The 17,143-nt window shown below is 39.5% G+C and overlaps 1 protein-coding gene across 2 annotated transcripts in view; it reads left to right on the forward strand.

Moving 5' to 3' along the window:
• The first annotated feature begins 5,444 nt into the window (after nt 1-5,444).
• The window catches only part of CLDN16 (claudin 16), a 76,531-nt gene continuing 64,832 nt past the window's right edge, over nt 5,445-17,143 (forward strand). For both annotated transcript variants that reach the window (XM_064493785.1, XM_064493788.1), the window contains exon 1: nt 5,445-5,619. The gene's annotated coding sequence lies outside the window, so the exon portion shown is untranslated. The remainder of the gene's footprint in view (nt 5,620-17,143) is intronic.

Here is a 17,143-nt window from a genome sequence, read left to right on the forward strand (position 1 = left end):
TGCTCTTTGAATCATAAAGATTTACTTTGAAGCAAGTTGGTAAAGGACTGTTCACTTACTTTAATCCCTTTGCTTTTGTCCTGTGTGGGGACAGGTTTCATTTTAAATATTAGAGATGCTAGAAACACCCCACGAACTTGATCATCATGAATCAAGGTCAGATTATGATATTTTACTTTTAATTTCCTTAATGTAACACTGAGTGTATTAGGCAGGGTTCTCCAGAGAAACAGAACCAATAGGAGAGATGGGTAGGTAGATAGATAGATAGATAGATAGATAGATAGATAGATAGATAGATAGATAGATAGATCGATCGATCTCTGCATTAGAATGATGTTAGGCAAGTTAATTATATTTATATATTTTATATATATAGTATATATATAAATAATTATATTATATATTATTAATTTTGTGTATATATAAATAAACATTTTTAATACTTTAAAAAATCCTTTACATTATAAAACAAATACCAAAGGTCAGGCTGTAGAGGGATAATTTCAAAAATGTTAGGGGCAGAATTTGGCCCATTAACAAATTTAGCTATGAGAAAGCACCATTGTTATTTCCCACAAAAAGCTACACTGCTACTTAAAATTAGACTGTACCATTTTGATTTATTTTATTTGGGGAGAGTTTGAATATATATATATATATATTTGAATATATATATATATATTTATATATATATAGAGAGAGAGAGAGAGAGAGAGAGAGAAAGAGATTTATTTTAAATGATTGGCTAATGAAATTGTGAAAACTCCCAAGTCCAAAATTTGTAGTGCAGGCCAGCAGACTGGAGACTGAGGTAAAAGTTGATATTGCAATCTTGAGTCCAAAATCTTGCAGTCTTCAGGTGAATTCTTTTTTTTTTTTTTGGTCCCCTGAAACTTCGATCTTTGTTCTTAAGGCGTTCAAATGATTGGGTAAGGCCCACCCACATTTTGGCATGCAATCTGCTTTTCAAAGTTTGTGATTTAACCGTTAATCACATCCAAGGAATACCTTAACAGCAACATCTAGACTGGTGCTTGACCAAACAATTGGCCACTGTAGCCTAGCCATGTGGAGACGTAAAATTAATCATCACGCTAACTAAGACTTACTGATCATTTAGATCCTAAGAGCTTTATTTGTGTGAACTCAGTACTCAGAAAAGCCAGTGAGTTAGGGGTCAGTCACAGCAGATGAGGAAACTGGGGCCCAGATAAGTAGTTTTCCCCAAATGACACAGCTGGTAAAGGGCAATAGATCTGGCTCCTGTGGCAGAGAGCTTATGCAGTGGCCTCTACGAGCCTGGAGCATGTGCTTGCCTTCTGCCTCCGTGGTGACTCTCCAAACCACCCATACAGGGACATCCACAGCCTGAGCCCACAAGTTCCCAGATCAGTTACGTCAGAGTGAATACTGGGTGCTCAGTGAGTGCTGGGTAATTAAATGGCTGAGCGAGCAGATGGGTGCACTGATGGAGGAAGAATCTCTAATCTTCATGAGAAGGGGTCTGAGACACTGTGACACAATGGTGAGTAAAGTCAGTTTTAACTCTCGAGGAGATCCTGGTTTTTGTGGTGATGGTGGTGGTGGTGAGATCAAAACAAAAAGAAGTGGCAATGTGATAAAGATCATAGTTGTTAATATGTTGGTCTTTGGGATGAGACCAAATTGGGGTTATGAGACTGCTTTCTCCCTGCATTAGACATGATGCTAACCAAGTTAGTTAACCATTCTGTGCCTCTCCTTCCCCATCCGTAAAATGAATATATCCAACTCACAGTGTTGTGAGAAGGAAACAAAACTAAGATTGTGTCTGTGGAATGCTGAGTCCAGAACTTGGACAGTATGTGATCACTGTCAGCTGTACCGAGTGAGCATTCCATGGCCACAGATTAGAGGGTGGTAGGCAGGCTGTCATTCCATCATGTTGAACTCAATATCTGAACTAAATTCCCAGCTACATAAGGGAGAGAACATTTTAGGCAAAGGAAAGAATTTATACTGAAAAGCAGAGCAGAGTTACAAACTGGTGTGCTGCCTCTCAAATTTGGCTTAAACACGCATTTTGCCCAGTAATTATCCAAAAATTAAATTAGCCTTAACTTTAAAAAATTGAATGAGTCCTTCTAAAAAGTCTAGAGTCAGATCAAAAAGAGATGGCCATACTGTGTGGCTCTCCATGGGCTCTCTGGTTTCCCATTTCTCCACAGTGTCTGCTATTCTTGCTTCATCCTCTTATGTTACTTCTCTAGATGCTGTAGATTCTTGGTGCTAATGTGCACATAGGAAGTGTGTGTAGTGAGTAGATGAATTGACAGAACTTGCTTGCTCTGCTAAGGAGCATGTGCTTTATCGTGCCCTAAGCAACAAGAAGTGGTCCCAGAATTTTAGGCAAGGACTTGAGCAGATTTGTGTGTTTTAGAAAGATTTTCCTGGGTTGCAGGAGGCAGAGATAGAAGTCAGTTAATGAAAGGCTGTGGAACTAGCATAGAAATGGGCTGGTGAGAGGGTCTGACCAATGTCAAAGGCAGCAGCACTGGAGACAGAGAAGAGTGCACCTGCCAGTGACGAGTGGAGATGAATCTTGTATGCCTTTATGTGATTTAAAGTATTTATGCTGAGCCAAGAGTGATCAAATCTTTGAAAATGCTGGGTAGTTTTGTCCATCAACACAGGATAGAGACATTACTTGTGTCCCTGAAGGAGAGCACGTGATGGGAAACAGGACTCTGATTCCCTCTCTCTGTTTAACCATTTCAAAGACGGAGATGAAGCTGGGCCTTGTGGATTCACACAGTATGTCAGTATTTACTATGGCTCTTTCCTAAGAGATTTTTGAGGACAGTTGTATTATCCATGATTGTGAACTATAAATTGCAACTCTGCTTATTATGGAGAAATAATAAGATTTGAGAAAGGGAGGACTGGTGAAGAAGAGTGGGTATTAAAGATTTTTTCTTCCAATTAATATGTAGCTATGAATGATTAGCTCTACCTGGGAATTTGGATTTTTTTTTTCTTGAGGGCAATAGAAAGACATGAAAAAGGTTTTAAGGAGGAACAAGACCTAGTCAGGTTTGTTTGATCATGTTTTTAACAACATTACTCTGAAGAGTGAAGAATGGATGGTGGAGATGAATTGTGGATAGGGTACCACAGTGCATTCCAGTTAGAAGAATGTGACTGTGATCTGGGCAAATGCTGGAGGCCAGGACTGGAGGGTCCAAACTGAGAGAAAAATGGGAAGAATTATGAAGAGGTTAGCTCACTGGTATGTTGGAGAGCAGTTAGCTGTCAAATTCAGGGACTATAGAAATAGTATTAAGGGAATATTGAAATACTGTAAGCCAGAGACTTCAACTCCCTGCCCTCCCGCTTTAATCATATACACGGCAGGATGTGAGACTATGTGTTATGTGCCATCCCAGGTGCACTGGCCATAAATATGTCCCAATTCAAGAATACAGTACCTGACATTCATTGAGTCTGAATGTATGCTCACTATTCTAGGTCCTCTGCCTGAGACTTTTAGAAACAGAAATTTGAATTACCTCTAGTCTGCTGGAAAAATATTATCTCATTGCCAAATGTTTACTCTAAGGTATAAGCTAACTAGCTGTTAAATTATTAGATTAACTACACTATTTTTATAATACTAAGATACTAATTATGATTTGCCTTCAGACTGATGCTCACTGGCAGTGTCCTGTGAAGTTGTTGAAGTCAATGTGGCAAAAAATGGCTAAGAGCAGGGGCTCTCCTTCCAGATTTGCTGCGTTTCCTTTGCCAGTTGCTAGCTGGGTAACATAGGCTAGTTAGTTATTATCCTTTGGATGCTCATTTCTGCATCTGCAAAATAAGGATACCAGTGTCACCATCATCACTGAGTGGTGTGGTAAGGAGAGGGTTATTAGAGAAGGGGCTGGCACATATTAACTGCTCGGTAAGTCTTATCTCTTATTATAACTGGTACTATAGGAAGACAATCAGGATCTGAGCCAGTGCTTAACAGTGAGAATGGAGAGTTGGGTAGAGGTGAGAAAATTTTGCAACAGGAGAAGACGCTTCATTATGTCATAAAATGAAGGATAAATTCATAACTAAAATTCCATAACCCACTGAAAAATAATCAAGACTAAATGAAATTACTTTTCCAAAGACACGTATGTGTATGCACTTTTTACCTTCCAATTAAAAACTAAAGTCTCAGAATAAAACTTGCCACTGTTTAGGTCCTCTCTCCCAACACTTTTTTTTTTTTTTTTTTGCCCCACTTGAGAAAACCTTAGAAAAGACAAAGTTATTCTATGAAAGTTGCACAAGGTAGAGGTTAAACCAGGTGGAACCAGAATCAGTGAGTAAACAGGAGAAATTCAAAGAGGACAAAGAACATGACATTGCAAAAGTCCTACAGTTACGAATGAATTTGAAACTGATTTTCTGTTACTCTGCCCTGTAATATCAGATGCGTCTGGGGTCAGGGCCACCGAATGTGAGCAGTTTGCTGGTTGGAAACCTCTGGTCTTACTGCAGCAGAGGCCAAGCCTGCTGGAATTTGGCTGCAGAAAGTTGTTATCTTCCTCCCAGTAACTGTCTTCCTCTTCCTCCTGATAGTCATGGCAGGGGCCACCACATTCCCACGAGCTTCATTAAATATTTACTGAGTATATAATTTACTAAACACAGCAGCTCCAGTACTTACAGCAGGCAAAGACTTGTTTCTGACTTGCTACATTATTATTCTGTGAGAACTGTCTTTCAGTCCCTTGGCAGGATAAGGGAGAAGCGTTTAATCATAATCCAGACACTAACTGTGCTGGCCAGTTTGTTAGCCACCAGCCACAAGTGGCTATTTAAATTTTAAATAAAATGAAAACTTCAGTTTCTCTGGTGTACTTGCCACATTTCAAGAGCTCAGTGTAGTGAATGGCGACCCTCTGGACAATACAGCTGTGGGACGTTCTATCATCTTAGACTCTTCTATTGTTTGGTACTGTGCTGGTGCGTTCTGGTTGCAGTCCTACCATTGATTTGGCCAAATGCACAAGTTCTACATTAATTTTTTTTATATCCCTCTAAAATGAGTATATTTGGGGCTTAGAGGTCTGGTAACAAATTACCACTAATTTAATGACTTAAAACAATACCTTTATTATCCTGCAGCTCTGTAGTTCAGAGGACTGAAATGGGTCTCACTGGGCTCAAATTAAGTTGCTCTCAGGGCTTCCTACCTTTCTGAAGGCTTCATTCCTTTTCTTCCCAGATTCTAGACGCCATCTGCATTCTTGGCTGCATTCAGACACGTCCTTGGCTTTTGGCTCTCTCCCTCCATCTTCAAAGTCAGCAACTTTGGCTAAGTACTTTTCTCATTGCTAACTCTCTTCTCTCTCTCTTTTTTTAATTTTTAACCTCCCTCTTGTACTTATAAGGATTTTATGATAACATTGGTCTCATCAGGATAATCCAAAATAATCTCCACAACTCAAGGTCAGTTGATTAGCAAACTTAATTCCATCTGCAGCCGTGATTCTGCCTTTGCCATGTAATGTGACATGTTCCCAGATTTGGGGCATGAAGGCACAGACATCTTTGGAAGGGACTTCTGTTCTACCTACCTTGGTGAGTAAGTGTTTTATAAAGTACAGTGATTTTCCTTGAAGAGAGGCAACGTAAATATATTAAAGATAATTTAATGAAAATTCTAATTACGTGTAATGAAATAATTTAATTAAATAGTAGTTAATTATAAGGAAAATAAGATATTACTAGATGTTATATGCACCAGACACTAAGGTCTAAGATTCTAAGAGCTTACGTGTACGAACTCATGAATGAGTGAGTGAATAGAGGCATTAATAGCACCTTAATAGTAGTATGGGATGAATGGAGATGCAGAGAATATTAATCAGAAAAATGGGTTTCTTGTCCTAGCATAGCCACCTACCCACCTGTGCAGTGTCTCTAGACTGAAGTTTTTCACATGGATAAAAAAAGAAGACCAGATACAACTATCTCTATGGTTACTTCCAACTCCTAAAATTTTCCTTTTTGTGTTAAGGTAGAAGGAATGATAAGATAGAAAAAAAGCACATCATTGAGTCATGTAAATTTGCTCCCTAGTCTTCAAAATAAAACAAAACCGTAGGTACAAGAAAACTGAACAGAGACGATTTAATCGGAGGTAACAGAACACGCTTTTATTTTTTACTGATAAAATATACTATGACTGAAGAAGAAGCTGGGTAAAAATAGGGAAAATGAGCCTGTGAATTGTGGATACGTATAGTTTGCTTTACTAAGGACCAAGATTAGAAGGTGGAACACCAAGAGAATACTTATATTTCCAGTTGGATTAGACTTGACATTATTAGTCTGAAACATGTTTAAACATCTTTTCATCTCTTTTCTTTATTTTAATCAGGTGTCTAGAAAAACAGATGACTCTTTTCGCTATTAGAATTGCTATAGTTCTGTCAAAAGCTATCAGACTTTATGCAAAAAAACCTTTGCACTCAACAAAGTTCACGAACAGCTGAGACTCCGTGCTGTAGACTCAATGTGTGTGGTATGCAGCAGCTCACTAAAAGAGCACCCCAAAGAATGAGATAAAGGCTTCTTCTCCGAAAGATTCTGCAAGAGAAGCTTTTTGAATGAAATAAATCTTGGGTTTCAGAACTGTGGCTGAAGAGCCACAACTTTCAGATCAAGGTGCTTTACGACTATTTTGTCTAAATGGTGTTGTTCTAAACATTAAACAGAGTCTTAGAAATCTTTGGGGGGATGAAACTCTAAATATATTAACAAGTTAGCAGTGTTGGGTACCTTAAAACACTGTAACTTAAATGTATCCTTACTCAAAAACTATATATAAAATTGCTTATACCATACATTGGAAATGTTCCCTTATTGGAAGTGAGAACTAATCAGATAAAACTACTCTAAGTATAATACTCTCTCTATATAAATCTATCATCTGTCTATGATATTCTGTCAAATACTGTGCAGCCTATTGAACATGCCACACTTATTAAAATCCCATTGTAATTTACAATCCTTCCTCTGATTCTGAAAAAAGGAAAATATGCTCCCTCTCCTGGAAATGATATGGTTTGTCACTGTCTATTACAGTCATTCACTCATTCAATCATTTATCTATCTGTCACATTCTTCATGGAGCTATTATTTGCCAGGCACTGGAAATATAATGACGAAAAGCTCATATTTTAGTGCTGGTGACAGGCATCTGACCAAACCATTGTGATGCCCTTTGGTAAGCTCTATGAAAAATGTAGGTAAAGAGTGAAGGGACATCTAAAATTGGAGACAGGAAGGAGAGGACAGAGTTGGCATTAGAAAGATGTTACTTAAAACTGAACTTTGAGGGATATGACTGAGTCATTCATTATTTCTTCCATTCATTCACTCATTGCTACTCTGTGCCAAAGCAATGCAAGAGCAAAGCTATTCTTCTTCTCAAGGAATTCAAGATCTATTTGAGAGATGGACTTACAAAGAAATAGAGTTGAATGATTGTTGTTAGGATAAAGCTGTGTGTGTGTGTTTGGCACAGTAGGAGGAAGCTTTGGTAGGGTGGGAGGAAGCTGTAATGATATTGGGAAGGGGAATACCAGGCAAGAAGAAAAGTATTTCAGAAGTAAAAGTCTGAGACATTTTGGCCAGAGCATATGCTACATCAGGTAAATAGCCATGAAGTATAAAGATTCAAGGAAGGCCAGGAGGAGAGACTATGAAGAACCTGCCATGCTGAGGACTTTGGCTTAATCTTTTAGGTTATATGGAAACCCTGAGTGATTTTATGTAGAAGCACAGGAACTTTTCTGTGTGCTCCTCTCCATTCATTCTGCAACCGTCTCCACCCTGCTCTGTGCCCTAGGAGGTGAATCTTTGCAATTGCCTCCCTGGTCTCTGTTGCCCTCTGACTTTGATCAAAGAGAAACACCTTTAACAAATCAGAGAGCTGGAGGGGAGTGGGACTGGCATGTCAGATCTTATTGGTGTCCCACCCTATTTTGTTTGCCAGGATGATACACTCATCTCCCAGACGCTTCAGGTATTGACCACTGACAACTTTTATTTTAGCAATAATGGGGAGATCCCTTAGCACGTCAGTGCTGTCTTATCAGAAGATGTCTAGGAAATTATGCAACCCTCCACTTTACCAGGGGTCAGTAATCAGTGGTTGACTAATACAAGTATGTAACAGCCCAGCACCCTTGGATACAGATAGTGCAACCTCTGTAAACAGCTGAGACTCCAGAACCCTAAATGGGTTCAGGTTTAGGGTGAGTTTTTTCTGAAATCACATCTTTGTCTAGCTTTGTCTCTTGCCCTATCCTGTTTTCTTCACCCCTTCAAAGGTTTATCCTGAGAGCATTCCCTGAATAAATCACTTGCATAAGATTCTCTGCCTCAGACTCTGCTTCTAGGGAACCTGATTTAAGATAATTGGTGCCAGAAATCATCCCCAAAAGCAAACTCTAAAGATTTAAGTTTAGAGTTGGATCAGACATCAGCCGGATGGCAATGAAGACCCTTTAGTGATGTTGGATAGTTCCTTGGATGTTGTAGCAGCACCATTGCTAAGATGATGGTGATGCATTAGCTTTTGCAGGATCTCTGGCATTTGAGAGATACAGGGAAAATAATAAAATTAAGGAACATGAAGTTGGGTGGCTACTGGTGAGTGCCTGCTGGTGCATTCAGGAGAGAAAAATAACTAATCATCTATTTAAAACTAAGTGTGAAAGTCAGAGGTCCTCCTTGGTGGTCTTTAGAGAGATCCTTATCACCTACAGCTGGAGGGCATATTGAGCTGGTGACCAGGCACAGGACTTAATAGTAAGAACAGCAGAATTTCAGAGAAGGTTGAATTCATAGCTTAGGTGACTCTGGATACCATGATAAGACACGTGAGCTTCAGAGAGTGGGAGAGATAAGCCATACAAAGATCCAGCGGCTTGTCACATCTGTGACCCTTTTAGGGAGCCAATGTTGGGGCACTGGTAAAGCAGAAATTATTGTACCTTGTGCATCCTACCATTAAAGAAGAAGCAATGTGCAGCAAATACCACACTTGGGAAAACAGCACTGAATGATTTCGCAAGTGTTGTGGAAAGCTGCCAGGTTTCAGTAGGGGCCGTGGGCAAGAAAGGGCATGTAGAAGATATGGTATAAGCAGTCCTACCACTTGGGTCATGTGATACAGAAGAGCCTATAATGGTGCATGAATTATTTGTAGGAGAAAAAGATGTGTATGGAGTCCCTGGCGAGCTCCAACAGAAGAGTTTCAAACAGGAACCTGAGATTTTGAAACAAGGGCATAACCATCGGCAGCAGAGAACACCATTCAAGATGGGGCAGCTGCTGGAATGCTTCTGGGCGTGCTGTATTAGTATTCCTTGGAGAAGCAGAACCAATAATATATAAAATACATTTATATTTTGTAAATATAAATAAAATTATATATATATTGATGATGGGACTTGGCTCACATGATTATGGAGGTTAAGACGTCCTACCATCTGCCATCTGCAAGATGGAGACCCAGAAAAGCTGACAGTGTCATTCAGTCCAAATCTAAAGACCAAAAAACCAGAAGCACCAGTGTCTGAGAGCAGGAGAAGATGGGTTTCCTGTCTCAGGCAAAGAGCAAATTCACCCTTCCTTTAAGGCCCTTCTGTTCTTCTTGGGCCCTGTGTATATTGGATGATGATGGCCTGCATGTGTGAGGGAGATCTCCTTTACTCAACCTACTGATTCAAATGCTAATTGCTTCAAACACAACCTCACAGACACATTCATAAATGTGATTTTACAGGTATTTGTCAAGTTGACACATAAAGTTAACCATCACAAGTCCACTCTTGTCAACTTGGCATTTAAGCACATTTTTTTTAGTTTTAAATTTTATTTTGTATTTTTATTGAAGTATAGTTGATTTAAAATATTATATTAGTTTTAGGTGTACAACATAGTGATTCAGTATTTTTATAGTTTATACTCCATTTAAGGTTATTATAAAATTTTGGCTGTAGAGTCTGTTCTGTACAATACATCCTGGTAGCTTATTTATTTTATACATAGTTTCTACCTCTTAATCCCTACCCATATCTTGCCCCTCCCACCTTACCTCTCCCCACTGATAGCTACTAGATTGTTCTCTATATATGTGAATCTGTTTCTCTCTTGTCATAGTCATTCATTTTACTTCTTTAGATTTCACATACCATATTTGTATTTCTCTGTCTGACTTATTTCACTAAGCATAATATCCTCCAATCCATGCATGTTGTTGGAAACTGCAAAATGTATTCTTTTGTATGGCTGAGTAATCTTCCATTGTGTGTGTGTGTGTGTGTGTGTGTGTGTGTGTGTGTCTGTGTGTGTATCACAACTTCTTTATCCATTCATCTGTTGATGGACACTTAGGACGCTTCCATATCTTTGCTATTGTAAATAGTTCTGTTATGAACATTGGGGTGCATGTGTCTTTTTGAATTAGTGTTTTTGTTTTCTTGGGATACAAGAATGGAATGGAATTGCTGGATGACACGGCAGTTCTATTTTTAATTTTTTGAGGAGCCTCCTTACTGTTTTCCATAGTGGCTATACCAATTTACATTCCTACCAATGGTGTACTAGAGTTCCCTTTTCTCCATATCCTCACCAACGTTTTCTTATTTGTAGTCTTTTTGATGATAGTCATTCTGAAAGGTGTGGTGTGGTATCTTATTGTGGTTTTGATTTGCATTTCTCTGATTATTAGCGATGTGGAGCATTTATTCGTGTGCCTGTTGGCCATCTGAATGGCTTCTTTGAAAAAAAATGTCTATTCAGGTATTTTCCCCATTTTTTGATTGTTTTTTTTTTTTTCTGATCTTGAGTTATATGAGCTGTTCATATATTTTGGATATTGTTTTGGTTATATCATTTGCAAATATTTTCTCCCATTCAGTAGGTTGTCTTTTATTTTTGCTGATGGTTTTCTTTGCTGTGCAAAAACTTAAGTTTAATTGGGGTCCCATTTGTTTATTTTTTTCTTTTTTTTCCTTTTGCTTGAGGAGACATACAAAAATATTGCTACAATTTATGTCAAAGAGTGTTCTTCTAGGAGTTTTATGGCTTTCAGTCTTACATTTAGGTTTTTAGCCCATTTTGAGTTTACTTTTGTGCAAGGTGTGAGAAAATATTCTAATTGCATTTTTTTTATATGTAGCTGTCCTGTTTTCCCAGCACCACTTATTGAAGAGGCTATCTTTTCTCTTGTATATTCTTACTTCCTTTGTCATAGATTAATTGACCATAAATGCATGTGTTTATTTTTGGGAACTCCATTCTGTTCCATTGATCAGAGTGTCTATTTTTGGGTCAGTACTATACTGTTTTGATAACTTAGCTTTGCAATGTAGTCTAAAGTCAAGGAACATGATACCCTCAGCTTTGTTCTTTTTTCTCAGGATTGGTTTGACTATCCTGGGTCTTTTCTGGTTCCAGATAAATTTTAGGATTATTTGTTCTAGGTCTGTGAAAAATGTTATGGGTTGGGATTGCCTTAAATATTTAGATTGCTTAAGGTAATATGGAAATTCTACCAATATTCTTCCAATCTAAGAGCCCAAGATATCTTTCCATTTGTATCATCTTCAGTTTCCTTCATCAACATTTTATAATTTTCAGAGTATATAAGCCTTTCACCTCCTTGGTTAAGTTTATTTCTAGGTATTTTATCCTTTTTGATACAATTTTAAACAGGATTGTTTTCTTCCTTTCTCTTTCTGGTAGTTCACTATTAGTGTATAGAAAAGCAAAGGTTTGTATATATTAATCTTATATTTAGCAACTTTACTGAATTTATTTATTTCTAATAGTTTTTGGTAGAGATTTTAGGGTTTTCTATATATAGTATCATGCCATCTGTAAATAATGACAGTTTTACCTCTTCCTTCCCATTTTGGATGACCTTTCTTTCTTTCTTTCTTTCTTTTTTTGTCTGATTGGTGTGGCTAGAACACACAATACTATGTTAAATAGAAGTGGCAAGAGTTTTTTGTTTGTTTTTGTTTTTGTTTTTGTTTTTGTTTTCCTTCTCCTTCAATTCTGAATGATAATCTTGCTAGGTATGGTATCATAGATTGTAGGTTTTAAACCTTTTAGCACTTTAAATACATCATGCCACTCCCTTCTGGCCTGCAAAGTTTCTGTAGAAATTCAGCTCGTAACCTTATGGGGTTTCCGCTGTATGCCATTCTTTGTTTTTCTCTTGCTACCTTTAGAATTCTCTTTATCTTTAACTTTTGCCATTTTAATTATGATAATTCTTGATGCAGGTCTCCTTGGATTCATCTCATTTGGGACCCTCTGTTCTTCCTGTACCTGAATATCTATTTCCTTCTTCAGGAAGTCTTTAGCCATAATTTCATTAAATATATTTTTGATCCATCTTTCTCTTTCTTCTCCTTCTGGGACCCCCATATTGCAAATACTGATGCTTAATGTTGTCCCAGGGGTTCCTTAAACTGTTGCCCTCTTTTTAAATTTGTTTTTCTTCTTGTTGTTCTGATTGTGTGATTTCCATTATTCTATTTTTCAGATCACTTATACATTCTTCTTCATCATCTAGTCTGCTGTTAACTCCTTCCAGTGTGTTTTTCATTTTAGTTATTGTATTCTTCAACTTTGACCAGTTCCTTTTAATATTTTCTAGTTCCTTGTTAAAATTCTCACTGTGTTCTTCTGTTCTTTTCCCCAAGTTCAGTTAGCATTCTTAGTACTGAGGCTTTGAACTCTATCTGGTAAATTATTTCTCTCTCTTTTATTAGCTATTTTTTTCAGGTTTTTTTCTTGTTATTTCATTTGAAACAAATTCCTCCATCTTCTCATTTTGCTTGACTTTATTTATCTCTTGAAATTAGGTGAATAAGTTATGCATCCCAGTCTGGGAAGTGGCATCTTTGTGTGGGATCATCTCCATAGAGTCTGCATGTACAGACTTTGGTGGGAGAGCTGGGTCTGAAGTGAACATAAGTCATGCCTTCCCTCAAGCTGCGCTACCAGCTATCACCTTGGTGGGAGGTGAAGTTGGCAATGGAGGGGCTAGAGCGAGAGCCAGGTGGGAGCTGGGGCTTCTTCCCTGCTCAGTGATCAGTACTGCCTTATTGGGGATGGGATCAGGTCCCAAGCTGCTGGAGCACAAGGGCACTTGTCTCTGGCTGGGGCATGTGCTGGGATGGTTGCAGGAAACCAGCTAGACCAGGGCAGTTTCAATCTGCTTCCTCTGTCCTGTTTCAGGAATAAGCAAGTTTGTGTGTGTGTGCTCCTCACAAGTCGAGCCTAGGCTTCTTGCTATCCCACTGTCAGTCCACCAGTTTGTGATCAAATGAAGGGGCTTCGGGTCCCAGACCTCAGGGACAACATATATAGTTCAAACTGCTCACTCCCCAGGGAAGATCTCTGATCCCATGTAATTCCTGTTATCTTCTGTGTCCCCTCCTAGGGGCACAGGTCCCAACATAATCACTTCTCTTCCCTTCCTACTCAGCTCTGTGTGGATCTTTCTTACAGCCTTCATCATGTAAGAGTCTTTCTGACAGTCCTCAGTTTGTCTTCAGTGAGAATTGCTCTGCATGTAAATATGTTTTGATGTGTTCCTTGGGGGAGGTTGGCTGTGTGTCCCCTACTACACCATCCGGCCTCCTTCCTTTATGTATCTTCCTAAACCTTACTTAAATCTCCAAATAAAAACAAAAACAAAGTTATAATTTCACCTTACATGATAACAACTATCCTGCATACAACTGAAAATTTACTAGTCTCTTCTCAGGAGGAGGAAACAAAATAAAGCTATTTACTTAATATATGTATAAATACACACAAAACTTATAACAAAATTAGGAGGAAATACTCACGACTCCTTGTTTTTAATGCTAGTCACATGATCATAGCTGTTACTCATAACTACCTTCTTCTACTACCCATTCTGTATTTCCTTTGCCTTCAGCAAGCACCTCAGCTGGCCATGGTTCTTTATGTAGCAGGGTGACCCAAACCTTCATTTCCAAAGGGTCTGGGCCATTAGTGGTCCTGCCTAGATTAGGTGGTTATGCTTTGCCATTGACTTAGTCACAGGGTATGGCAATACTAAGAGATGCCCTCAGGCTCTCCTGTGTTCTGGACACACTCTACCGTACCTCCATTGGGGAGTAGTAGTCCAACTTCCCCTTCATAGTCAGGATCGCAAGGAGAGTAAATATCTGGCCAAGGGACATCAAACAACTGTAACACCAGAGCTGCTCATTGTGAGTTGGTAGCTGTCAGACTCACCAAATCAGAACTTTAGCAGCCTCAGCAGCAACTACGTATAAAAATGGAAGGGTTATATTTTTAAATGTCACCTTAAGTAGGTCCAAAGGGCATAAGTAAGCTGGATAAACAAGTACCTCAGACTTCCATGTTACCCAGCAGTCTCAAAACATACCACCCACATAGCTCACAGTTGTGGCCTCATTGGATGATTCCTTGTGATCAGTTTAGTAGAAGAAGAAAACAACCCAGAATTGGTCCATGGATGGTTCATCTTGGTGTTTTAGTTTGGGCCCCAAATGGGCTGCTGTTACAAAACAGCCTCACTCAGAGGCAACCTTGAAAGACAGTAGTGATGAGAAAATTTGAATAGTAGAGGGTGCTTTGGTCAGCATTATTCATCATCCAATTTTGTTGAGAGATATGTGGTTCAAAATAAAGATAAACACAAATGCATGGACGATGGTGGAAGGCTTGGCTAATTGGTTGGAGGCATGTTAGGAGGAAAGAGGTCCAAGGAAGAAGAATGTGGATGGACATGTGGGAATGGACACAAAGTGAGAGGAATTTACTATCATATGTTAACACCCATCAGAGGGCATCCACTGTCAAAGAGACACAAAACAATCAGGTATGGAGGATGATTGGTGCAACAGACTATAAACCAACCTCTGTGCTTGCCAAATAGACTCATAAATGGAGTGTCCGTGGTAACAGAGAGGGAGACTATCTATGGACCCAGTGGCATGGGCTCCCTTCTCACTGATGTTGATCTAGATAACGCCCCAGCTAAATGTCCAACCTATCGAGAATCAAAGTCTTGATACTGAACCCCTGATATGATAACATGTTTTGAGGAAACCAACCAAACATTTGATAGTAAGTTAATAACACTGAGCCCCTCTTATCCTGAGAAGGGCAATTCTTTGTCCTGAGTACAGTGAAACATATTCCATGTGTGTGTTTACCTTTTTATCAGCACTATCTCAGCATGTCATGTAAAGAATTACTGAGTGATCTATAGACTGGGATCCCACATAATATCACTTCAGACCCAGAGACCCTTTTAATGGTAAAAGAAGCATGGCGGTGGGAACACAACAAGTAAATCCTCTGGTGTTACCAACTAGTGAGCCATTTGGTGGCTGCTGACCTGCATAGAGCATGGAAACACCCATTCAAGGCACGTATGCAAAACCGGTTTGGAGATGAGACCCTGTAAATGGGGACACTATCCTTCAGGAAGCAATACCTTTATTCTAAACCAATGGCCATGTATGGTGCTGTGTTTCAAATAGGTAGAAAATGAGTTCAGAAACCAAGAGATGGAGGAAGGAGTGGCTCTATTATATGATCACTCCAGGACCCAACTGAGAGAATCTGTTTCCTGTTTTCTCAACTTTAGACCCTGTGGACCTAGAGGTCCTATTTCCTGGAGCAGAGATACTTCTACTCAGAGACATTGCAAAAGTCCCACAGAACTTAAGCCATGGCTGACAGCTGTTCACATAGAATTCTTCAAAAAGACCAGCAAGCAAAGAAAGGAGTTGCCGTAGTGGCACAATTGTGTACACTAGGGTATTTTAACCTGATGGTCCCCAAGGGTTGCTGTCACTTAATAGGGGCACGGAAGAATATTTTTGGTACTTAGCTGAACTACAGGATATCTTGTGGCACTTCCATGCCTAACTTAACTGTCACTGAACAAGTACAGCCATCGCTGCCTGGCAAGGGTAAGGGAACAAGGGTATCAAACCTCTCAGCCATGAGAGTTTGAATCATCTCATCAAAGACACCACAGAGACCATCTGAAGTTCTAGGGGAGAATAAGAGGAATTTAGAAGGGTGGGAGAAGGAGATGATGAGTATCATTTACAAATTTAAAACCAGCTGCAGCAAAGAAGGCTGTAATTCATCCTAATAATGCTCCCCTTACAAGTTTTTTCCAGAAATGTAGACCAACCCAAGAGCAGAAGAAGCTGAGAACAGATGGGTAGAGCTTAGGCTGGGCGGGTGCACCCACCCCGCAGTGGCTGCAGGTCTTGGCTGCTAACTGCTCAAGCTGACGTGCTTCTCTGGAGGATTGCCCCCAGCTGTTTGAAGCTGTCACACCCAGAGATTTCTAAGAAGTTAAACTGTCTCCTCCCCCAGGGGTCAGGAAGCTGCCAATGACTAACTAGTGTACAGATTAGATAGTACAGTCCTCCTTTTTCTGGGCAGGAAAACGTTTAGGTGCAATCTATGTTCCAGAGTGTTCTATGGGGGCTAGATTGAGCTTAAACCTCTCCTGAAATCACATTTTTGCCTAACTTCATCCTTCGCCTTTTCTCACTCTCGTTGCTCCCTCACAGGTGTTGGCTGAGTATTTATTCGTAGGTCGCTTGCACAAGATTACCTGTCTTATGCTCTACTTCTGGGTTACCCGATCTGAATCAGCTGGGCGTGGCAATGGCTGTGTTCCCCCACCTAGGACCACAGTCTCATCTGGCACTCGCTTCTTATAGCTACCGTGCTTCTGCCTGATTTTGGTAAAGCTCCTGCCCCTTTCCCTTTTAGGGTGCCTTGTGGTAGTGGCTTTCTCCAGTCGAGAGTCCTGAAGTCTTTACCATTCCTCTAATCTTGCTCACATCTTTGAAAACAGCCCCTTCATTTAACTCTTCTCCATTACCCCATTTGTGTGTGACATTGATTTCCTGCCACAGTCCTGACTAATATAATAGGGTAGGGACAAGCAAGGAATGACCCGATCAGATTAATGTTTAGAAAGATCAATTTGGCAGCAGTGTAGAGCAGAGATTTTAAGGCAAGCAAATCTGACTGCAGA

The sequence above is a fragment of the Camelus dromedarius genome, chromosome 2 (assembly GCF_036321535.1).
Source record: "Camelus dromedarius isolate mCamDro1 chromosome 2, mCamDro1.pat, whole genome shotgun sequence".
Lineage (NCBI taxonomy): Eukaryota > Metazoa > Chordata > Mammalia > Artiodactyla > Camelidae > Camelus > Camelus dromedarius.